The sequence below is a fragment of the Sapajus apella genome, unplaced genomic scaffold (assembly GCF_009761245.1).
Source record: "Sapajus apella isolate SASKATOON/1434 unplaced genomic scaffold, GSC_monkey_1.0 scaffold3, whole genome shotgun sequence".
In the NCBI taxonomy this organism is placed as follows: Eukaryota; Metazoa; Chordata; class Mammalia; order Primates; family Cebidae; genus Sapajus; species Sapajus apella.
Window position 1 is genome coordinate 61,168,694 of NW_022436943.1, and position 26,259 is coordinate 61,194,952.

Sequence of the window (26,259 nt, forward strand, 5' to 3'; positions counted from 1 at the left end):
AAGATGTAAATGGTTGGCTATGATATGGGAGTGCTCACGCAGCTGGGGAAATTTTCTCTTTGAGTCTTCTGAAGCAATATAGCATTTTGATTAAGAGGGTAAGCTCTGAAAATCTGCCTGTTTCTCACTGTGTAACCTTGAGTAAATCACCGTCACGGTGTCCCTGTGCTCAAGGTCCTCATGTATAAATGGAGACAGTAATGATAGTAATGTTCCTCACAGTGCCATTAGGAGAATTAAATGATTTGTAATAGGCAAAGTGCTTATACTACCTGGCAAGTATTGAGTCAAAATGAGTGTTTCTTAATAACAGGTATAATAAGGCCGGGCACGGTGGCTCAAGCCTGTAATCCCAGCACTTTGGGAGGCCGAGGCGAGTGGATCACGAGGTCAAAAGATCGAGACCATCCTGGTCAACATGGTGAAACCCCGTCTCTACTAAAACTACAAAAAATTAGCTGGGCATGGTGGCACGTGCCTGTAATCCCAGCTACTCAGGAGGCTGAGGCAGGAGAATTGCCTGAACCCAGGAGGCGGACGTTGTGGTGAGCCAAGATCGCGCCATTGCACTCCAGCCTGGGTAACAAGAGCAAAACTCTGTCTCAAAAAAAAAAAAAGACAAAAACAAAACAAAACAAATAACAGGTATAATAAAAATGATCATGAAGATGCCTTTATGAAGGTACCTTAGGCACCTAGCATCTCACTTGTCACATGAAAATGGAATGACTCCCCTCTTTCTCTCTGTTCACCCAGAGGTTGAGGTCCCTGTGAAGAGATGTGAAGTCTTCTGTAATCCCCTGTGAAGAGGGGATTACAAGAGAGCCACACATGCCATGACTCCCTGCAAAGGTCACTGCGAAGTATGAGCATGACTTTCTCAAAACTGCTCTTGTCTACATGAGCCTCAGGAGGGAACAGTGGAAGGAACATGGGAGACAGGCAGACATGGATTCAAATCCCCAAGGATCCAAAACTTGCAGAGAGTCAGTTCCCTTGTGTTTAAAGGATACACTATAATATGAATGTGCAGGGGAACTCTGTTTTTAAATGAGTTAAAATATTGCATATGGCAGGGACTCTGTAAATGTAGTAGTCAGGATCACAACTTCCCATAAAGCATGTACACATTTCTATAAGCAGCTTCAGTTGAGACTCAAACAGCTCCTCTGCCCCACACCTGACGACTGTGGTGCCTGTTTCAGGGCAAGTTGGCAGAGGATTCAGGACATGAGCTGAATCCTGTGGTCTGGCTAGGGGAGGAGACCCTCTTCTGTGCTATTGTTCCCCAAAAGGCTGAGTCAACTTAGAGTCAAAGCTAGCTCCAGATTGCTTGACACTGTAGGGTTTTTCCAATGAGTTCTGAAAAGCTCCATTAAATACTTCCTCTCCTTGCCCTAACAGTGGGGCACCATGACAGAATCAGCAATAATGCAATCAGTGGCTTTCTCTCCTTTACAAAAGCTAATGGCCCAGAATCTAATGATAGTCAGCTATGGGGAAACTGCATGAGGATTTATAAATAACTAGAGAGGTGAAATATCTTCTAATATGGCCAGGTGTGATCAACATAACCTGCCCTACCTCCATCCTTATAAAGAACTGCCATTTGCCTAGACCTCACCTAATGAGCTGTCACACTGCTCTTCCCAGTCTCTTTGCCAGCAGGACACCTGGCGCCATTTGGAATCCCAGCCTCATATAGGGCCCCCACCTGACAGTGGAAGACACTGTGACACTTAGGTGAAACTCCACCCTAGCAGGGAGGCCTGCAAAGTCCTGCCAATAAAAGAGGCTTTGGTGTTCAAAAGATGAGAAAAAAAAAAAAAACCAATGAAATCACTAATACAGTTTCACTACACAGTACATACTCATAGGTGGGCAGTACGCATCCACCACTGCAGGACTATGAACCATTCTGTTGCATTTTATTTGTTTCAATGGAAATTACTGAATTACTTTTCCAGGGAAAGTCTAATATTTCAGCAGAACTCATCTGGATACTTTGATATATCACAATATAATAATTCATTCAGATTCCACCAATGTTTAAATGTTTACTGTGACAATCCTCCACAATTCTCTGCCCGCATTGTGCTTGTTGACCCGGAAGCTTCTATGTGGCTCATGCTGTGAACTGTCTGTTCACAACCCATAAACTCCTCTTTCCTTACAAACCAAAGCCAGGTTTTCTCAGGGCAATTACTATGCCTACCTAAAAATATCCACCCTTTGCTGACTCCCTTGCAGCTAGGAGAAATCTCATGGCCCCCTCTTAGCTAATGAAATAGAAATGCACATTGGCAGGTAGAGCAGACAGGAAAGCTTTTAAAGGAGAAACCTGTTTCATGACCCTTGGGCTGTGAGTCTCTTCTTTCAATTCAGGAATAGATCCAAAAATATAACCGTGAATGTTAAAGCAGCCTTTCTCCAGCCATGAGTATTAAAAAGCCATTTGCTAAGCATGGAAGAGCAGAAAGAGAAGTCTGAATCCTTACTATCCCTAGTGACACGGTTGTGCTGTCTACTTCTGTGTTTCTTGTGGTATCTTGTGCTGGTTAAGCCAGGGTGAGTTATGTACTTGATTATCTGAAGCCAAACACAACTCTTACTGATAGAATCTGATTCTAGGGCCCTCCTGGGCCATATTTTGTACAGGTTGAAATTCAGAAGAGGTCACACAGACAGTCTGACTTCTCTCACTGCCTTTTTTCTGAAAATGGAAAAAGGCTTTGCCTTGCATAAGAGCCATTAAAATCTAAGAATCTAGGTTGGACTTCCGTGTAGAAGTAAAGCAGGTATTTTTTATATACTACAATTTAAGTTACTTAATGGAAGACAAAGGCTCTCTTCATGTGGCTGAACCTAACTCATTGGCATTCTTCAACAGGGTTTGAGGCCAAAGCTGCAGATGACAGGAAAGTGCTTTTTTCTTAATTCTCTGTGCACATTATCTGTCCAGAAAACTTGAGGGTAGTGAGTGGTCAAAAGCAGAAGTTGCAAATCCCTGTGTCCCAGCCAACTATAAACTAGTTGTGATTTCTGCCATTTTTAATACTTTGTGTATGGCACTATGTGACATCCACACTACCAGAGATCACATTTAATTCTCATGAAAATTCTATGGACTGTACATTGTCATCCCCATATATAGGTAAGGAGGTTAGGTTTTTCAAACTTCTGAAGTCACATGACTCCTGGGTCAGGTAGGAGATCCACATAGGATTAGATAGCATTTATTCTTCATTTCTATTAAGGAATTGAGGAATTCCTTAAAATAAAGTAAATATTTCCAGCCAGGTAATGGCAGAGGGTAAAGCCATTTGCCATTTCTGCAGAATCTTAAAAGTGGAAACAAGATTCTTTCTTCTTGCCACAGAAAATGTTTAAAAATATCAAACCAGTGATTTCCCTGAATTACCAAAACCACAGGAACTCAGAATGGAAAGAATAATCAGCAACCAACACTTTGCTACCTGGCAATGTTCCAACCACTATGTTCACCACTCATAGATCATCTCATCCAATCATCAAAAGCATCCCTGTATGGTGGAAACAAGTATGAATGTCCTTCCAGAAAAATAAGTTAAGATTGACAGAAAGTAAACTATTTTTCCAAGTTTCTGCAACTTGTAAATTGGAGAGCTGAGATTCAAGCCCAAGAATTCTGATTTTTGAGTGTGTGCTCATAACCACTGTACCATACAGCCTATCCTGACCAGGGAGAGAATTAACTGAAAGTCCTGGTTTTCTCTACAGGAAGCTGAAAAGCAACTTACATGTAATCACTTGGTTAATGCTTACCACTTCTCTTTGATTAGGTGCTGTTCAATCAGTTTACATAAAAAAAAAATTCAGGCAAAAATGAATTAGATAACTTTCCCAGGATAAGCAGTAGAGTCAGGATTCAAACAACACAGTCTGATTTCAAAGCCCATATTCTTATTTCTTTCCTAGTTTAGACACTGTGTCTTCTCTGAGGGCTGGAGAATTCCCTAGAAATCATTAACCTCCTTAGATTTAAAAAAATCAGAAAATTTAAGTTACATAACAAATATCAAAGCTATTAATGAGAGCACTGAGCTGTAGGCACTTAATAAATATTTGTCCAATCAAATTGTGTTTAAATTGAGCCTCCACTGAAGTCCAAAAATAGTTGCTGCATACTGATTGTGCACGCCTTCAGGTCCTTTAACTTCACATTGCTATCTTGAAATTGGCCTTGGTGGGAGTATTTATAGCATGTAAATTGACAAACATTATAAATCTTTGTTTGGAAGAGCCAGTTTTTACACATCTATCAGAACACCGCTGCTCCACCTCCTTCCATTACCACCACCGCTCCATCCTTTTAACCAAAGGAAATCTGAAACCTAAACAGGGGAAATAAATGGGTTATCTGGAAAAATTTCAAGAAAATCACTGTTGGGTGGGACTCAAACTGTTGAGCTTTCAGGAGAGAAATATATATTTATATTGCTCAGAGAAACCTTGCTGAATAAAGCTAGCTAATTAAGCTCTTACAAGCTGCAAGGAAGAATGACCTCTATGAAATGTATGCCTTTTGTACATAACTTTGGAAGTCTGAACAGAATGCCCATAACTTCTCCCATTGCCTGTTTTTCTCATTCATATTAAAACAAAACAAATGAACAGCATTAACAAAGCCATAATGGTTCTTTTTTGTGCCAACTTAAAGCTATCTAACTCTGAATTTCAGTTTTCTCATTTGCAAATGAAGATTTTGTTACCTTCTGGAGTTGCTATAGAAATCAAAATCAGGCCAGGAGAGGTGGCTCACTCCTGTAACCCCAGCACTTTAGGAGGCCAAGGTGGGCAGATCACAGAGTAAGACCATCCTGGGCAACATGGTGAAACCCCATCTCTATTAAAATACAAAAAAAAAAAAAGACTGGGCATGGTGGTGCACACCCGTAGTCCCAGCTACTCAGGAGCCTGAGGCAGGGAAATCATTTGAACCCAGGAGGCGGAGGTTGCAGTGAGCCAAGGCCACATCACTGCACTCCAGCCTGGTGATAGAGCAAGACTCCGTCTCAAAAAAAAAAAAAAAAAAAAAAAAAAAGTCAGAATCAACTGAGCTTCATCGAGTGGTGGATGTTATTACTGCTATGGTTATCTTTGCATATCTACCCCAAAAACGTTCCTCAGCAAATGTCTGTACTCCTATAAGGAGGCCCCTTAAGGAGCTTAAATCAGCAACACAAGTAGCTTAGTTGGAATGACTGTATATAAAAAATATGAGATTGCTGAGTTGCTTGGAGACTGAAGAGTGATTCCCCAGCCCTGCAACTCCCTTTGCTGTTTTTATTCATATGGGCTGATGGACCTGTCCTTCCTACCTAATGAGTCAACTCAGATGGGGCTCTAGTTTGTGTGAGTGGCCATGTGTCAGTGCTGAACTCAGAGAAGCTGCTGGTGCCAGTCTGTCACCCAGGCAGGTACCATTTGCAGGTAAAATGAAAGTTCCTTCTAGAGAGCCAATATGAAACATCATTGCAAGATGCCAGACATACAGTAGGTGCTCAACAGGTGTCCGTTCGCTTCCCTTTGGAGTCAAGGGAGTATTTGATTTTCTTTGCATTTGTGTGGCTTGATTAAGTGAGCTTGGTGGAAGCAGGCCTTCGAGCGACTTGCACAGCTTGAAATGTCATGGGTAATTTAAAACCTCAGACCAGAAAATTTGCCATGCAATATCACACTGTGGCAGGAGTTTCTGCAGACAGAATTTTTCTGATTGGCAAAACCAGAACTCGCAACCAGTTCCAAGCAGTCAGAAGGTGGGAGCAGAGTTGCAAAGCAAAACAACTCACAAGTCTTTCATGCAGACGGATCAAAGGCATGAAGTGAAAACACACAATGGAACCGGGCGCTCGGAGAGACCAGGTTTTGAATGCTGGATTTGCAGTTTACTAAGGGTGCATGACTCTGAACAATTCATTTCACCTCTCTGAGCATTTGGTTTCTCGTGTTAAAATTTGTTACGGGGAACAAAGGAGATAATACACACACAACACCTGGTACAGTGTAGAGCCACCGTAAGCACCAACTCCTTCCAAAACTGTAATTTAATTATTATTATAATTATGATATTCATGTTGCTGATGGAAAGCAGACACAGAAATGGGGAAGAAGTCCTCCAAAGATGTGCCAAGCCTATGCTACAACTCAGGACTGCCAACACTGGCCCGTCATCCAATTCATTATGCCCATATAATTGAACATATTAAATAATAAGAAAAGACCTTCTATAAGTAGGCGTGTCTGTTACCTTAGTGTTGCTTTCAGGTACTCTGTAAATATCAACAATAATAAGTAGAATATCAAAGTAAAAACAAAGGAAGCTGTGTGTCAGGCATGACTCTAGGTGATTTACATTCATTGTCACATTCTACCTGGACAATCTTCAATAAAAGATTCTTCCAATGTTCCTCCTCCAATATTCCAATCTTCTTATGAGGAACCCGAAGTTCAGAACAAAAAGTATCTTGCTCATAGACAGTAGCTTGTAAGAAGAACTGGGATGGAAGTTCATGGCTATGAAACTCCAAAGACACAAAAATATTCTTAAATTTTGTTAAGTCATACATAATGGCTACCCACTAAAATGTCACTGGGTTACAGGAATGACCCACTCTAGCATGAAGAGCACAGACATTAACAAGTCATGACAGTAATTGTGATGGAAAAAGCCATTGCAAGCTTTGTGTCCACATCATTCAAATTCTTGCTGCTCAGATATGCCCAACTGTAAACTGAGCATTGCTGAGGACAAGGCATCAAAATAGTGCCTGAGAACACAAGAATGAATGATGGACTAGTCCCTGCCTTGGAGGAGCTTACAGTCTAACTGAGAAGAAAACCAGTTTCACAAATAATAATCGTAATCATAGGAAACCCCTCCGAACTTCCAAGGGGATAAGAAAAAGGGTGACGTTTACTCAGAGTGGGAACAGATTGCCTTTAGTAGAAGGCAGGAGTTGATTTAAGGAAGAAGGAAATTTAGAACTAAAGTCCCTACAAGGTAGTAGAACATATGAGGGAGACTTCACATTGCAAGAAATCGGGGTGTGAGCCGAGAGTACAAAGTCGATAAAAAGAGCAGAGTGGTTGGGGCAAAAATTGATATCTTTGATATCACTAACTTTCATCAGGGCCTTATCATTCTGGTCTCAGGGAACAAGCCTAAAACTGCATTCAGTGTTTCTATATTCCCTGGAGAACCCCAGCATGCTTCTTCAGTTTTAGAATGCAGGCCATGAACCAGAGATGACTGAGGTGCTGGTAGGTAGAGATGACCTATAAAGTCCCTTGTGCATGTTGCATATCTCCACACATGAATTCACCTGACTTATTCAGGGTTTGACCCATTTTACAACTCTATTAATGTTGATGAAGCTTATATGTCATTTTGGCTCACCCCTAAAGAACAGGTAGGTCTTGACCAGGCTGGGGAAGATGGGATGGCATCTAACCCATTTATGCCTAGGGTTGCAATTTTTTGAATTTTTGCAATCGGGCCTTGGTGATGACCTTGAACAGTAGGATATAAATAACTTCCACATGCTTACTGTTCCAATAATGAAACACTAGGCATAAATGGCAAAGGTGGAAGAACAGCTTGGAAAAATGCAAAGGGGAAGGTCCTAGAGAGCATTGTACGGACCTGGGGAGTTGACTTTGGCCATAGTACAGGATGGGTAATGAGGATCTGCAAACAGATATTTCCCTCCCAACCACTTACTCTGATTAGTGTTACTATAAAATTAGATGGCCCGAGCTACCTTCCACCAGAGGATATAAGTGTAGTGGTTAAGGAAATCAACTGTGAAATAAAACAGAGCTAGGTTTGAGTCATCACCTCTCAGCTTAGGAAAGTTACTGAACCTCTGTGAGCTACTATTGCCTTGTAACATGCAGATGAACAAAGACCCAATTCATAAGGTTGAGTGAGGGAGACATACAAAAGTTTGGCACAGCCCAGAGAAAGTCTTCCATAGTTACAAGACTATTTGATGAGAGGTGCAATGTATATACTGTATGTACTCAGAAAATGCATGATGTCTCACATACCCTTTTGGATGATGTCACATTCTTCTCTGTTTCCTTTGGAAACAAACAAAACACCTACAAATAATACAGCGCAAATAACAGTTTATGCATGGGCCACAGTGACAGGTAAAGTAGGCCACCGAAAACTCCATAAACAAACAGCTACATAGATGATTGATTGAGAAGCAGACGATGATGAACAGAGATAAGTAGATGTTAGGTAGAGTCATAAATAGAGAGATATAGATGGATGGATGGGCAGATGGAAAGATAGACAGAGAGACACAGAGAGAGAAGTGACAGGAAAAAACACACCAGTTGTTTTGTCAGAGAAGCTATCTCTGACCAATTTCCAGCTCCTTCTCGCCAGCAAGTATCTCTTTTGAGAAGAAACCATCACAGCCCTGAGTCATGATTCCCTCCTTTGGCTCCCTGTGTCTCTTAATTGCTTTTTGATATGAAAACTCCCAGGTGTCTGAAGTCATTCTGGAGATTTCCAGGGATTTCATTACATGTGTAAGAATTTCCACTTCCTCATCAATCAAATCTTTATTTCTGCAAAACTGTTCAGACAGAACAACAACAAAAAATTCCCTTGGCTCCATTTGACTAAGAGATGTACTCTGTAATTACAATGGGGGAGTGTGTTTTAACCAAAAGATCATACAGGAGGCAAATTGTCTTTGCAGAACTCCTCACTGGCTTAAGTGAGGAACAGGTAGAGTGAGGATTCTGGGGTTAGACAGACATGGGGAAGCTGTAAATTCACCTCACAGCTTCGTTGTGAGGGTTCACAGGCAGTAGGTGGGAGAACACAGCCCCACGCTTGGTAAAGCTTCTGCAACTTTGGTCATAGTTGTTAATATTAATTTGATCATTATTTTCACTCCAGAAAAAGCCCTGGGTTCCACATAAAAAGATCTGGGTTGGGAAGTTTGATAGATGTCACTACATAAATATTAAGTGAATTGAACAGAAGGAAGAAAGGGAAAGAGTCCCAGTGTTTGAGACTGCTTGATAAAGCTATGTTGCACAGAGCATAAGAATGCGGCTTGCATATGGGGGCATGCTCTCAACCCATAGCTTAGTGGCCAGCTGTCTGATGGGCTTGTTTTTGCTCAGTCTCCTCTTTCCACCCCAACTCACTCCTCACTCATACCTTTTACTGATGATAATGCCCAGGTGCTGCTCTTATTTTTGCAGTAAATCACCAGCTGCTTATTTTTACTATCAGTTGCCTTTTCATTTTTCTTTTCTTTTCTTTTTTGAGATGGAGTCTCACTCTGTCATAAAGGCTGGAATGCAGTGGCCCAATCTGGGCTCACTGCAACCTCCACCTCCTGGGTTCAAGCCATTCTCCTGCCTCAACCTTCTGAGTAGCTGGGATTACAGGCACGAGCCACCGCACCCAGCTAATTATTGCATTTTTAGTAGAGACGGGGTTTCACCATGTTGGTCAGGCTAGTCTTGAACTCCTGACCTCGTGATCTGTCCGCCTCGGCCTCCCAAAGTGCTGGAATTATAGGTGTGAGCCACCATGCCCAGCCTTCAGTTACCTTTCTTGCTTGTCTCCCTTAACCTGTAATGAAGGTTTCGTGAGTTCAAAGTTGTGGCTTCTGCTTTATGTGGTTCAGAGCAATGTCAGTTTCTGGTGGACAGAAAGCCACCACTTTCCTGGGCTTTCTTCATCTTTGAGTACCGGGAAAAGCAAACACCCAAGTTCTGAAAGAGCAGAGCCTAGAAAAGTCCAGACATGTCTGAATCCATAGGCACAAGGCGGGCCCGCAGAGAACACTCACCTCATAACAATCTTGCTGAAACTTTTCTTACTCAAAGGCACTACCCTTTAGAAATAAAAATAGCACAACTGCTGGCTACCAAGAATGGAATCACTGCCCCATGCTGCCACCCAGTCCAGGAGGACACCTTATCTCTAGACTTCAGTGAACTCCCTAAGCACACTCATCCTCAGGTTATTCATGAAGGAAGTCAACTCACAGAAGTTAAGTGGCTTTTCCCAAGGCAGTGACACTGATAATTAGCCGAGCAGAATCCAGGGCAGCTCCATCCACTCTTACATCCATGTTCTGTCATTACCTTCCCTCCATACTTTTTCTGAGCAGGCCTATGTTTTGGAAACTCCCATATTTCAGGCAATCAGTGATCTCCAGGATAAGCTCTCAGCCATTCTCATATAAATGCACCATTTTTATTCCTGTCTCCCTGGCCTGCCACACATGGTAGGTGCTAGGAAACGTCTTCCAGTTTAAAACAAAGTTCTCAAAACATGAAGTGCTGACTAATGAATGGCTTCAAACACGGACACATTATTTAGAAAAGAAATGGATTTGGGTGTGTATTTCATCATCTGACTCATTCATACAAGGTGCTAATCAAAGGTCTTTGGGGCATTTTAATCAATAATGTGTAAACCCCAAATAGTTTCTTTTATGACACAAGGTTTCAAGGAATATAATGGATCTTCTATTTTTAGGATGACAGAAAATAGATTAATTCCTTTTTAAAAGCAGATCTAAAAGTAGGCATTATCCCAGATTATAGATGAGGAAAGAAGTTCAGAAAAGTTGACTGACTTCTCCAAGCTCATACAGTAAAAGCGTAGTGAGGCTGGATTTAAAACCAAGGTCTTGCAGACGCTTTGAGCCACAAAACCCTACACTACAGAATGGTCTTCCAAAGATAAGCACAACACGGTCAAGTCTTAGCAACCTCACCTGATGACTCATTCACGGAGGATTAAAATCAAGTCTTTTCTCTGTAGTGAATGGCAACAGCCCCAAAGCCTGCATTTTGGTTGTTCAGTTAGTTTATTTCTACTTCTTTTACAGCAGGCTAAATAAAGTTGAGGTAAAATAATCCAAATACATTTATTTAGGATTTGGAAAAGGACTCTGTGAGAACTCTTAGATGGGCCTCAGCATGTGACACCTTCCCATTGTGTCCATGCTGGGCTGCTCCTCTGGGAAAGGAGGGCCTCCAGGTGATGTGGTCAAAAGGTCCCAGAACCATTCCTTACACCAACCCGCATGTGACCTTAGGCAAGTCACTTCATGTCTCCAGGACTGAGTAAATTCCCAAAATGCAAAGACGGAACTATTTATGTTATGAAACCCAGTGCCGCATTCCTGTTCCAAGCTGCCCGAGGATCTGTTTGAAGTGCTCTGAACAAGTATGCAATTGTCAAGTAAGGTTGCAAGTCACAATTTCATGCTTATTTGCAAAATAAAAGTTAACAGGACAGGAGCAACTAAGAGATTTCTCTCTCATTAATGATACTTAATGGGAGCAGTGACAAAGCTTGGGTTTACACCTGGATCATCTGACTCTGAGTCTAAGGGTTAGAATAGCCCATCCCCTAGAGCCCAGAGAATACTTCATCTTTAGTCCAAGAGTGGTTCCTTTGGTCTTCAAGGAAAGGGCATGCTTGTGTTGCATCAGGACCTGGCTAGGGCTATGTGGGCACCTGCTTCTTCATGAGCCAATTTCTATGGCCCATGATTACCCCTGCTTCCAGTTTTAGAAAGATATTGCTACTCTTAGGAGCTAATTGAGGTCTTTCTCTTTGGGAGAAAAAAATATATTCATTTGCTACAATGCTACAATTACCTTAATGGACGCTGCACTCAAACTATATCATTCAGCCCTTCCAGTCATACAGTTAAGATACTATATCCCAATTTTCAGAAGATGAACCTAAAACTTAAAGTAAAACAAAGTCATGGGTGGATTTAGTAGGCCTAGGATTTGGACCCAGACCTGGTTGCAAAGATAACACTCTTCCTCACTACCCCTTCATCTCCTCTGCATTCAGGCAAAAGGATAGATGATGAGGCTCCCAATTGTGACAAGTGAGGAGAAACCCTGGTGAAGAGCAGGTACATGTGGTGCATTTGGGGGATAAAGAGAAGGAAAGAGTGAACATGGAGTGCAGTAAACCCAGGCAGGATTTAGGAGCCTTCACCACTCCAAACCATTTTGACTTGAGTCCTAACACACCAGAGAAGAAATGAAAGATGTTGAGTTACATCCAAACAAAACAGTTGGCAGGGCTTTCTAGAAATCTGTGTGGTGCTTCTACAGGGAGATGGTAGAAGGGAGATGACCTGAAGTAAAGCAGGGTTGGATGCTCTGTGCTGAGAGAGTGCGGACCAGGGTGCTGTCATCCCCTGACAGTCCTAATAGATGACTCTACAGCTGGGATTTGAAAAGCAAACACAAGACAACACACGCACACACACATACACACTCACACATCTACTTTAGATTAACAGTGATCCAATGAACCCTAAAATATTTGGGAATAAAACATTTAGAATGTTATTAAATCTAAAGAGATTTGGGCTCAGTGACTTGTGAAGAGATAAAAGAACATCCAGCCAGGGACCTTCTGTGCTGTGTAGGGAGTACCCTCAAAACCAATTCACAGAACAAAGATAATCTCCACAGAGCCCTCCAACACGTGCTCTGGGACAGCTAAACCTTGGACCCTGTTTGCTCTATGCAGTGTCATCTGCCTTTTACCAGGTTCTGTCTCTGAGGTTGGGTCTTTCATCCTCTCTTCTGATATCATCTTGGTCACCTTCTTCCTGCTCCCTAGGCATCTGCCTGTGCTCCAGGGATGCCATGTTGCTGGTGTGCAAATGCATCATGCTCTTCCACATTTCCACAGCTGTGCCCATGCTACTCCTCTAAAAAGCCTCCCTCCCTGATTTCATGGGAAGCCTTCCTCGACATCCAACAGAATAGGCATTGCCCATCCTCTGTTGATGAAGGGCCTGGGGCTCCCCACTGTTTTCTAAAGATGATACCACATCACCATTGCTTGCTTTCCAGATAGAGTTTCCTTAGCTAACTCAAGCACTTGGATAGCAAGAGTCATTCCATGCTCTTTCTTTCTGTCCAAAATCCCAGCACAGTGCCTAATACCCAGCAGTCCCTCAAGACATGAATTGTGAAAGGATTTATAAGATATTAATTAACAATTAAGATCTGTTTAACCCAAGATCCTATTCAGACTGTGAGCTCCTTGCTATGAGAACTTTTGCTTGACCGATATCTGCAGACTGCTCTAACCTACTTATTTGAGGAATGAGTACATGACCCAGTCCTGAGCCCATTTTAGTGGTCAGAATCCAACCACTGACCTCCATCTCTCTTTTTTGGGGGTGAGGTGGAGTCCTGCTCTGTCTCCCAGGCTGGAGTGCAGTGGCAGAATCTTGGCTCACTGCAACCTGCACCTCCAAGATTCAAGCAATTCTGCCTCAGCCTCCCGAGTGGCTGGGATTACAGTCACATGCCACCACACCCAGCTAATTTTTGTATTTTTATTAGAGACAGGGTTTCACCATGTTTGCCAGGCTGGTCTCAAACTCCTGACCTCAGGTGATCCACCCACCTCGGCCTCCCAAACTGCTGGGATTACAGGCATGAGCCACTGCGCCCAGGCCCACCTCTCTCTCACTGACCCACCACAGTAGGGTGGGGTAAAAATGCTTGCTCTGGCAATCCTCCTACATTCTACATCACTCAGACTTTGGACTACAGCAAATGGCTATAGATGCCCTTAGCAAATATCCATTTATTCAGTTGCTTTTGTTTGTCTGTTTTTTAAAACTTTTAAGTTCAGGGGTACATGTGCAGCTTTGTTACCTAGGAAAATTTGTGTCATGGGGGTCTGTCATACAGATTATTTCATCACCATGGTATTAAGCCTAGTACCCATTAGTTACTTTTCCTGATCTTCTCCCCACTCCCAACCTCCACCTTCCCATAGGCCCCAGTGTGCCTTGTTCCCTTCTATGTGTCCACATATTCTCATCATCTAGCTCCTACCTATAAGTGAGAACATGTAGTATTTGGCTTTCTGTTCCTGCATTAGTTTGGTATGAATAATGGCCCCCAACTCCATCCATGTCCCTGCAAAGGACATGATATTGTTCCTTTTTTATGACTGTATAGTATTCCATTGTATATTTGTACTACATTTTCTTTATCTAGTCTATCATTGATGAGCATTTAGGTTGATTCCATGTCTTTACTATTGTGAACAGTGCTGCAATGAACATACACGTGCATGTGTCTTTAAAATAGAACTATTTAATTGTTAATAAGCAATCAGAAAAAGGATTCAGTGTGTCCAGGAGCATCTCATTTTTGTTTAAATGCTCACACAATGCATTTATAATCCTTATACATTCAGAAGAAAAGTCTACATTTTTTTTAAACTTTAGTAATGATTGTGAGGAATACAATTTTTCTCATTCTGCATTTTCTAATTTGTTTAAATGAGTATACTGTGATTTTTATTCAACAGGACAAATGTCTCAAATGTAACACAGATCTCAGGAAGTACCATGCCCAGCCCTAGACCTAACCTATAGTGCAGGATTCTGAAAAGGAGTCTGGTCTTGGGAACCCTATGCCTATTGGAGAGCTTGATGGATTTGCAAAGTCCCATAGAGGTGAGAGGAAGAACCCACTGCACTCAGTACTTAAAACGATTCTTTATTCTTCTTGCCCAGTACCCTCATCATCTTATTATTTTCTTGGTGTAAATTAAAAGAGTTGTGCAATATATCACAGACAATTTTAAAACCCTAAATAATCATACAAATGTTTGCTGGTTAGGTGGCATTTACTCAGATTTGATAAGCCAATTGCATCATCTTTAAAAAAATAAAAATACATATATATATATATATATATATATATATATATATATATATATACATATATTCATAGGTATATAATATATATATTAATCTCTAATGTAAACTGTTTTCTCTCCCCTCCACAAACACATAACACACATCACCCATTCTCCTCTCTTCTACCCTGAAGCTGGGCAGAATACCAGGGAGGTATCAGAGTCAGAAAAAGTGACACCTAACATTTCTACCATGCTTTCATGACAGCAGAAAAAAGCAGAATGGATTGGGGAGGCTGGAAAACTGCAGTGGCCTTTGACAAAACTGTGACACAGATTACTTTTATACAGTGATTAGAATTAGAGCATTCCATCAGCTGAGAGCTGCAGCATCACAGAGTTAAGGCACTAGAACAATCTAAACACAATTCCTCCTTGCTTCATGATATAGGAAAGCCTCCCCTGCTCACACCCTTGACCCAGCCCCTTCTGGTAGGCCACCTGAGTGCCTTCTGCAGGGCTGAACTCTGGGCAGCAGGGCCGGTCATCTCCTGTTCATCAGGATGGTGAGGAAGCACTGATGGGGGAGGGGAAGAGAGGGGACTGTGCTTTGTCCCCATCACCATCCTCCAGCCTGCAGTGGGCACAGCCCCTCCATCTGATTTCCTCATATGTAACTTGTGATCCCTGGATGCCACACCTGATTCATCATCCCGAGATGGGTGGAAGCTGCAAGAACTCCTTTTTCATTATCTGGGAGGACTGCAGCCCTTCCCAAAGCATGCGACCCAGCTGCCCATGGAGCGCAGGTCACAGAAAAGTCTGGAATAACTATAGTGAGGTCCAGCACTCACATCCAGAACATCTCTGCACTCTGAATTTCTAAAAGCCCCATCAGAATTCACACTCCACACTGCCACTGCTAGAGAGAGCCTTCTAAAACAATACCATACTAAAACAGTACAAACCATACAAGAACAGTACAAACCATACAAACAGAAAGAAACATAACAGGAAGCACTCAGGGAGCACTCGCCTATTCACCAGCCCTGTGCAAAGCATTTTTTGTAAAGTGTTTCACTAAATCCTCACGACACCCTGTTCACATGGATATGATTAGTATCCATGTTACGCACATCCTCACATGCATGCTGTCATCCATATTATCATTTACAACCAGGATGCTGACATAGAGGGAGAGAGGGTGACAAGTCCTGGCCACACAGCGAGGAGTAAACTCAGGAGGGCCAGGTTCCAGCAGCCATGTCCGCTCATCATTTCTCACCTAGGCATTGCATACTAGCCATGGTGCCGACCTGCTCTGAGAACCCTGCTGCTGGCCAGCATCCCAGCTCATCAGCCTGGCACACATGGATCCTGGCGGTACAGCTCTCCCACATTCATCCCTCCTCCCTCCTGCAGGCTTCCCACAACCTTGGATGAGCCAGCCCCATGCCCCCGAGGCTCCCTGCACCTCCACTCTCTCTGTGCCTCGTGCATCCACGCATCTTTGAAGAGTTGGTTCAAGGTTCCCTTTTTGGGCTTGCCTTTAAATGGCCCTTCTCTTGGGACTCTCATGTGACTCTCATTTGGAGAACTTGGCATGTTCTCCAAATCCAGGCCCACCTCCTGTATTACGTGAATGTGGTTTTGTCCATCCCACAAGACTGAGCACCTTCCAAGTATAGAAACACTGTCTCACAGTCTAGTACTCCCCATTCCCAGCACCTAGGAGAGAAACTGAAACCAAGTACTCAAGAATTGTTTAGTGCTAGGTATTAATCCAAAAGGAGTGGAATAAGAGGCTCACACAGATTTTGAATAGTGAAGTTCACTGCAGCATTGTTCGCAATAGCCGAAAGGTAAAAACAGCACAAGTGTCCTTCAACACAGGAATGGACAATCTGTGGCATGCCCAGACTATGGAACAGTATTCAGCCTTAAAATGAAGGAAATTCTGACACAGCTACAACATAAGTGAACCCTGAGGACATTATTGCCAAGGGAAATAAGCCAGTCGCAAAAGGATGACCAAATGCTGTATTATTCCTCTCCTACGAGGTTCTTCGCATACTGAAATTCATAGGGACAGAAGGTTGAATGGTGGTTGGCAGGGATGGAGAAAGGCAGAAACTGGGTTAGTTATAGTAGTTAGTGTTTAGTGGGTACAGAGTTTTCCTTGGGGAAGCTTTCAAATTTCTGGAGATGGATTGTGGTGATGGTTCCACAACAATATGAATGTACTTAAGGCCAAAGAATTGTACATTTAAATTGGTAACAAGGATTTATTTTCTATTACGCATATTTTACCAAGATTTAAAAAAATTTAAAAGGTGTTAGGTAAAGGGAACGAGTGAATGAAGACTTGAGCTACTGCGAGAATCCCCTGGAAGTATCTCTCTCCTACAAGCCTCTCCTAACTTCAATCTATTGCCTCACACATAAACAGATGTCTGTCCCCCTTTCTTTCCCTAAAGCATAAACACAAATGTCTTAGTCCACTACACAAGGACCCTCTTGGCAGGGAGAACACTGACCTCCCCAAGAAAGAAAAGGAATGCTTGTTCAACTTCCTCATCTCTGCAGAAGTTAGCTAATAAGCCTTTAACAAGTGTATACTACACACTACTCTATATACTGTTTTAGGTGCAGGAAATAAAAGTCACTTAAGATGTGGAACAAGTTTTGGTGTTCTCAAGCCAGAAGATGCACAAGGCACTCTGCTAATCATTTAACACTGCCATTAATTACTGCTAGAAATAGCTACTAGGTGTCAAGCACTCTGCTAAGACCTTCACATCGCTTCACCTATTTTATCCCCACAAAACACCATGAAATAGGTCTACTTATAATATAAGGAAATGCAGGTAGACTGAGCTCAAAGAGATTAAACCAACCCTTCAGCTAGAGTGAAACAGAACCATGATTCAATTCTAAGGTACTCTCAAGGGAATAATCTGGGCATGAGTGACAGATAGAGAAAATGAATCAGAGAGGTGGAATGACCCTTCTGATGACACAGGGTAATTAAGGACTCATCCCAGAACCTCCTTGTCTCCCCAGCAGCAGGAAGTTTAATTGCTGCTTTGGCCTCAAAATCAGCAAAATCAGCTGCAAAGGCAGAAGGCACAGCCTCCTTTCAGGCCAGAGAAAGGGGAAGGTGCTTTAAGCTGTGTTTGTGACCAAGAGCCCTTCAGGTGACTTTAAAGAACCTTTGGCACTCAAATGGCTCTTCGATCATATCCATGTAGACCCCTGGGAGAGAGGAGAATACCTGAGTTGACCACTGAACAGGAAATTATGATACTCAGTAGAAACTTCACATTTGGCACAATGGGGTAGATAAGTCAAGTTTCACTTGGGAGAAGGGACATGAAGAAGAAAAATGCCCCAGCCTGGCCAATATGGTGAAACCCTGTCTCTACCAAAAACACAAAAATTAGCCGGGCATGGTGGCACACACCTGTGGTCCCAGCTACTTGGAAGGAGAATCACTTGAACCTGGGAGGCAGAGGTTTTAGTGGGCCAAGTTTGCACCACTGCACTCCAGCCTGGGTGACAGAGTGAGACTCTGTCTCAAAAAAAAAAAAAAAAAAAAAAAAAGGAAGGAGGGAAGGAGGGAAGGGAGGGAGGGAAAGAAAAATGCCACCGGCACTCTCTAATACCCAGAGCCTTCAGTGCTATATAACAGGGTTCAGATATGCCTGCTTGTTCACTTGTTTAATCAAGCATGCAGGCATCCATGCTCACAAACACATACACACACAACTATGCATGTCCATAGACATGTCAGCACACAAACATGCATGCCTACAAACACATGTACACAGCTATGCATGCCCAAATACATGTGCACTCAAACATGCATGTGCAAATCCAATGGCCCCAGCTATATGCTAGGTGTAGTAACTCAGGACTGAGTACAATGAGACCTGTATATTGATATATTGGTGACATTTTCTTCCTTAAGTTCCAAGCTGCAATAGAAGTGCACTGATTCTTAAAAATATGCATCTATTTGTTTATTTATTTATTTGTTCTTTAAAAGTGTGTCCCACGAGGAATAAAGAAACAGGCTTTTTAACCTAGAGCTTGAAAGACTTGGAGTGTCCTGATGAAGCTCAAAGGAAAATCAAGAACTAAGGGCTGGAAGGTAGAAGTTGACTGTCCCACTGTTGCATGGCTTTCTGACCACAGAGCTGTTCAAAGGGGGAAATTGACTCTTAAGAAGCCTTGGGTTTTCCAGTGCTAGAGACGTGCAGGCAGGAAGACACACACAACCACCGCTATACACTATAGCTGCCAAGGACAGCCAAACCCAGGCAAAGGCACTCTGATCTCAGCTTCTCAAGCACAGAGCTTGACCTCCAGGCCACAGGTGGATCCTAGAAGGGCCTCAGGACTCGGAAAGGCTCCGGAGCTAAGTCCGTCCCAACTCTGGTCTCTACAGCCATGACGGCTGAACTGAAGCTGCAGGAACTGTCCACGGCCAACACATTAAAATGAATGTGACTAACTTTGGCTTATCATATCTGCTTTCAAGATAAGAAGTGTCAAGAGAGAAGACATCATGTCAAGAATCACTCTGGGGTTCAGTCCCACGGGCTGCCTGTAATTCTCAATGGCAAGGTGGCTGATGCAGTGCAATGAAAGATGCCCAGTAGAGTATCACAGCCAAGCGTGACCTGGCACCAACTCGCCCCTCCAGCAGCGATGGTGGCCTCACTTTGTTTTCTCAAATACTCTGTCTCTGCCTCAGGGTCACATGATTGCCCTTCCTTTGGCCTCTTTCCTCCCACCTGCACTTGTATAACTCTTCATTCACCTTCAGGTCTCCTGTTAAATGTGACTTCTTCCAAGAAGCTTTTTGGAACCCTCGGTCTAAATCAGGAGTATCCTGCCACACTATCTGTGACCATCTGCACGTTACATCATAGCACATACTTCAAACAGAACGATCCACTTGGAGAAGGGAGTTTGAGCTTTACACTTGTTCTGCCACTGGGCTGATGTTCTGTGAGAGCAGGGACTGTTCTGTTTGGGTTATAACCATGAAAGCAGCATCCAGCATTGTGTCTGCTATGCAGTAGATAATAAATACTGTTTTATGGTTGGATAAGTGGATGAGGAGGGTCAAAATACTTTAGCCCAACTCAGGTCCTTTTTAACAAGCTTTGGCTGAGCCCCACTCTGTGCCAGCCTGAGTGGCAAGCCTGGGAAAAAGAGGAATGGAAGGATGAGACCTGGCTGCCAGGCCCTGCTGTGTCACAGTGAGGTGATTAGCATAAGTGGTGGGACAAAGGAGAGCATGGGGGAGGCTCCTCACCCAGGCTCAGCCGTCAGAAAGTTTCCTGAAATAAGTGACATCTGAGCAGAGACAAAAGGCATGAGCAGGAGTTGGCGAGAGAACACTGCAGATGCAAAGAATGCTCCTAGCAGCAGCAAGGCCAGGGGCAAAGCTTGGAGGCAACAGAGTCTACATAACTCCAGATAATTCTAAACAGACAGGGTAGGCAGGAGGCTGACTGCAAGTCAGAATTACAGTGGAAACCTTTGTTTTGTCAATGTGATACCCCCTAATCCATTTGTTAAAGCCCTGTTGGCATGGTATGTGAGGACTCTGTAATATTAACCCAGTGTCCTCCTATCCAATTCTATCTGAAGCCACTCACTACCCCCAAACTACTCAGCCATGTGGCTACAACATTGGACATTCCAAAATTGGGAGAAGGGGAGAGCATCTTCTAACCCTGACTTTCAGCCTTTCCCAAATTCTCCAAAGAAATCAGACTCTGCCTTGGAAAGGCTCCCATAACATCCTGTGTGATGATCTCTACTGCCTCAGTTTCTCCATCTGAGAAGGTGGATGTGGATAGGACTTGCCTGTTTTTCTGTGATTATTAAGTTATATGTTTTGCAATCTATCCATCTGATAAAGCTCTAATATTCAGAGTCTACAAGAAATTTAAATAAATTTACAAGAAGAAAACAAACAACCCCGCTAAAAAGTGGGCAAAGGATATGAACAGACACTTCTCCAAAGAAGACATTCATGTGACCCTCAAACATATGAAAAGAAAGCTCAACATCACTGATCATTAGAGAAATGCAAATCAAAACCACAATGAGATACCATCTCACGACCATCAGAATGGTGATGCTGGTGAGGTTGCAGATACAAAGGAACACTTTTACACTGTTAGTGGGAATGAGAATTAGTTCAACCATTGTGGAAGACAGTGTGGCCATTCTTCAAAGATCTAGAACCAGAAATACCATTTGACTCAGCAATCCCATTAATGAGTCTACAACCAAGGGAATATAAATCATTCTATTATAAAGATACATGTACACATATGTTCACAATAGCAGTTCACAAATGTAGCACTATTCACAATAGCAAAGGTATGGAATCAACCCAAATGCCCATCAATGATAGACTGGGTAAATAAAATGTGTTGTGTATACACCATGAAATACTATGCAGCCATAAAAAGGAACGAAACCATGTTCTTTGCAGGGACATGGATGGAGCTGGAGCTGTTATCCTCAGCCAAGTTAACACAGAAACAGAAAATCAAACACCACATGTTCTCACTTACAAGTGGGAGCTGACCAATGAGAATACGTGGACACATGGGGAACCAACACACACTGGGCCCTGCTGGGGGGTGGGGGGTGGCCAGGGGGAGAATATCAGGAAGAACAGCGAATGTATGCTGGGCTTAATACCTACGTGATGGGTTGATCTGTGCATGGCACACATTTACCTGTGATACAAAGCTTCACATCCTGCACATGTACCCTGGAACTTAAAAGTTGAAGAAAATAAAAAATTATATCGTGAAATTTTCAACTGAAGGCCTGGAAGGTGGCAAGTGTTCATGAATGTCCATGATAATCACACTGTATGAAAATATGTGTCTGGTTCTATCATGAGGCTTTAGAAGCTCCAGAAAAAAAGGTTTTGTGTTCTTCACTTCTGGGCTCCTAATATCTAGCACCCTAATTGGCACATAGCTATCAATTACAGTTTGGTAAGTGAATGAATATATGAACAAAAGGAAGAATGAATGGAGGAAGAAGATGGGTCTGAGCAGGAGGATCTGGCTCTTCACTGGGGGATGGGACTTGTCAGAACGCCTCAGTAGCATCATGTCCTCATCCACCTAGGTCATGGGTCTTGAGGCTTTCTAAATGAATGACTGGAAATGGAGCTTTGCACTTCACAACACAAATCATCCCTTCCTGTGGTATCAATGGTCTATGAGCCTGTGATTGGCTCAGCCCCAAAGAGAGAGAACAAAAGAGATGGCAATGCTTATAGAAGCCTGGCATCCTTCACCCCAGCATAACAACCTATGGCATTGGGGCTTAAAAGTCCCACAGGCCATTTCTGCATGAGCGTAGTGCAGGGAAACCCAAGATTCAGAAAGATCACAAGGAGAAAATAGCCAAAAGGAACAGTGTCCCGTCAGGATTGCACAGAGACAGCCTGCTGCTTTTCTAATGAACAGCCTTCTCATAATCCTATGAGATTTTTTATTTTTATTCTTTAAGATGATACCAGTTGCAATCCTCAGTCACTTACCGTCCACTCTGCTTGCAGATCTTCATGGGGTGGAAAGTCAGGGCCTGAGCCAATCACACCTGTTCTAGGACAATCAGACTGGTAGGGATCAATATGACCTTATAGGTTCCTCAATCTGATCTAATAACAGGCAGCCAAGCTCTGCCTCAGACCAGCAGTGTTACCTCAAATAAATCACATCAAGCTTGTGTCACTTGGTTCCCTTACCTACAAGGCAGAGGTAGAATTATAGTCCTGACTTCATGAGGTTTTTAAAGAATTAAATGAGATATCCTGGCCAACACGGTGAAACCCATCTCTACCAAAAATACAAAAATTAGCTGGACGTGGTAGTGTGCGCCTATAGTCCCAGCTACTCAGGAAGCTGAGGCAGGAGAATCGCTTGAACCCAGGAGGCGGAGGTTGTAGTGAGCTGAGATTGCACCACTGTACACTCCAGCCTGGCGACAGAGTGAGACTCTATCTCAAAAAAAAAAAAAAAAAAAATTAAATGAGGTAAATACAAAGCCTGGAAGAGTACCAAGCTCACAGCAAACGTTCAGTGAATGTTGGCTAAGTCTGATATTACTATTTTTACTGTTGTTAACCCAGTGGTTCAAATATATACAATGAGGTCCTCACATTCTGTGGAGCAGGCTCAAAGCTGCCCTCATGCAACATCCATCAGACTAGCTCTTCTTTTTCCTTGTTTACACATCAGTTTACCCTGTAAAATTCAGCATGACAAAAGAAAGTAACGGTTTATAAACAACAATGCTTTAAGACCTGTGACTCAATCCTCCACCACTTTCTTCCCACCAAATGGGTAGCTTTCCTAGACTCTCAGCTATACTAACCCCTCTTCTTCTGGTAAGGACACTAATGACTGCCCAGAGCAACCCTGTTCATTGAGGACAATTCCATTAGAAAACAATTTCTGGTAGTGGGCACTTAAAATCTACCTTCTTTTCACTCTCAGTCTTAGTTCTAGACTTAAGAAAAACTAAGAGTGAGGGTAATTGATCTTCCTGGGGGACCATTAGTGATCACGAAATTGTGCCTGCACAGCTCTGAATCATCTCCAATTCATTTAATTACTCCTTGTAGGACATGGTTGGGGCATAATTGGCCAGGCTGGGAGTGCCCAGGTTTGTCCACACATGCCCAGTGTCCTGGACTTACTCATGGATGGGGAAGTCCAGAGATCTGCCTGTAGCAGAGAAAAATGGCCATGTCCAGCCCACCTCTGGCATCAGCCAGAAGAGGCCAGCCAAGATGGGTAGGCGGGAGGTCATTCTCAAGTTCGCCTAGGCTAATGCCCCTTGTAAAACAGCAGCAACAAAAGCAAAGGATATACCTCTGTGCCTCCTCACTTCTTGACTGTTCAGTAAGACTGGGAGCTATTTGGGAACAGAGACCCAGAATGTGGGTTTTGGAAGGAAAATTCCATATCTTCTGAGAAAGAATGTAGACTTGGAAGTAAGATAGACCTGGAACAGAATCCTGGATCCTTCACAGAGTATCCTGCATGGCTTTAAGTAAATTATTTTTCTTTACTCTTTATTGGAGGCTGTTTGCTCGTGTGTTAAACGGAAAAGATAGTATCTGCTTCTCTAGGATAATTGAATGAAATGATGTAGATAAAATGTCTAGCATAATCCCTAGGATGTAGCAAGATATAGCAGGGATTAGGTAGGTTGCTGCTTCTTTCTTTTTTATTTTTTCTTTCTTAAATTCCCCAGCATTTGACATAGGGCTGGCCACAAATGACATATTTGATATATGTATGATGAGAGAGAAAATAGCTGAATGAGTGAATGAATGAATGAATACATATGTGTGAGGATAGACAGGTGGACAGACAAACTCTCAAGAGGGGTAGTTTGTGGCTCATACAGGCTCACTTTTCTGCAGGCTAAGATAAGCAAAGCAGAGTCAGAAATGCAAAGCATGTTCAAGAATCCATAAGCTCTGCAGTGAGTCAGGTGCAGGCTTCAATCCCTGACCTACCACTCACCTGCCATAGTGTTCCCTCACAAAATGATGGAATAACCATCTTCATGGTGATGATCAAGAATATCCACGTAGCTAAAATTTATTGAGAAAAATACATGTACAAATTTTTGTCCACAAAAACACCTGTGAGGTAGACTCTATCATTATCCCCCATGTTCAGATAAGATAGATTAAGTACATTGGCCATGACATTGCTCCAAGGTCTTGACGTAAAGACTAAACCCAGTTGCTCTGATACCAGGGGCTAGGGCCCAAATCCCAGTCCCCAAGCAAACCCCTCTGACTTTCCTTTGAGTCCTCATCTGAGAAGTTTGCTCATTCTCATGCTATCTCAATGATGAAAACTAGAATATGCTACATGAAGCATTTCATGTAGACAGCAAAATATGCCATGCCATTCCTTCACCCAAGTCAACATTCCTACGTCATTATTCAAAAGGAGGCCACTAGACAAGGACATAAGGCAATCAACCATTCCAGCCCTCTAACCAAATCCAGCTTAGGACAATTTTACAAATCAATCCTTTTGACTCATGAAAGGAGGTGGCTTGGGGAAAACAGCCATTCTCCAAGGGATGTTCACTGGGACACTAGAATCAGGAATTGTAAATAGGTTTTTCACAACACACACACACACACACACACACACACACATCTGTGACACACACGGAAAAACACTGCTGCTGTAAAAATCCCGAGAGAGATTGCAAGCTGTTATCTGTGGGACTAGTGTTCCACTGAATACACTGAAATATTTGGCTGTGAAAGAAAAAAAGCCTTGATTAAGTATCAGAAAGCTGAGATCCTGTAAGGATTCTCCACCTCCCAGCTGTTTATCTTTTGAAGGCAAAGCCTCCTTTTCCTATGCCTTTTTTCCTTATTCGTACATTAAGGAAGCTGATCTATGGGATACATAAGCTAATTCCCAGAACTTCCACATTTTATCCCTATATGCTTGTCATTCCTGTTGCCTTGTATACCTTGCAGTGCCTACTCGCCACCAGATAATGTCCATGGTCTTCATATCTAAAGTTCTTGCCATATAACCTGCTTACCTCACCAAAGTCATCATTCACCATGCAACCCTAGGGTGACCAACTCATTGCAGTTTGCCTGGGATTTTTGTGGTCTTAGCACTGAAAGTCTTACATTCCAGGAAACCCCCTTCAGTCCTGACAAAATCCAGGCAGAATCTACACAAAATATTGTTACTCCACATAAAAGGCATGCCTGTTTATGCTTTTCCGGAATGTATTCCCTCTACACAAAACTAGCAGATGCCCCATATACAGGCTGAATTGCATCCCCTTCAAAAAGGTATGCTTAAGCCCTAACTCCCAGTACCTCAGAATGTGGCATTATTTGGAAATAAGGTCTGTACAGAGTCCAAAAAAGCCTAATATAGTTAAAACAAGGCCATTAGGATGGTCCCTGATCCAACATGGCTGGTGTCCTTATGAAAGGGGAAGTTCAGACACAGAGGCAGACGTGCAGAGGGAAGATCTCATGAAGAGACACAGGTAGAACACCAATGAAGGTGAAGGGAGGAACTACAGTAATACACTGAAAAGCCAAGGCACATCAGAGATTACCAGAAAACCACCAGAAGCCAGCCAGGGTAAAGGCATGCAGCAGAGCCTCGCAGTCCTGAGAAAGAACAATGACGCATGCAACTTGATTTCAGACTTCTAGACCCAAAAACTGTGATACATTTCTGTTGCTTCATACACTCAGTTTTGGATACTTTGTAACAGCAACCCTAGAAAACCAAGACACCACCAACTCCTACATGCTTAGGGCAGATTCTTTTTTTTCTTTTGAGACGGAGTCTCATTCTGTTACCCAGGCTGGAGTGCAGTGGTGCAATCTCGGTTCACTGCAACCTCTGCCTCCCAGGTTCAAGCAATTCTCCTGCCTCAACTTCCTGAGTAGCTGG

At 42.8% G+C, this 26,259-nt stretch overlaps 1 protein-coding gene across 3 annotated transcripts in view; it reads right to left on the reverse strand.

The window, feature by feature from the left end:
* FAM135B (family with sequence similarity 135 member B) overlaps positions 1 to 26,259 on the reverse strand; it is a 350,423-nt gene that overhangs the window by 189,110 nt on the left and 135,054 nt on the right. The gene's annotated exons all lie outside the window — the stretch shown is intronic.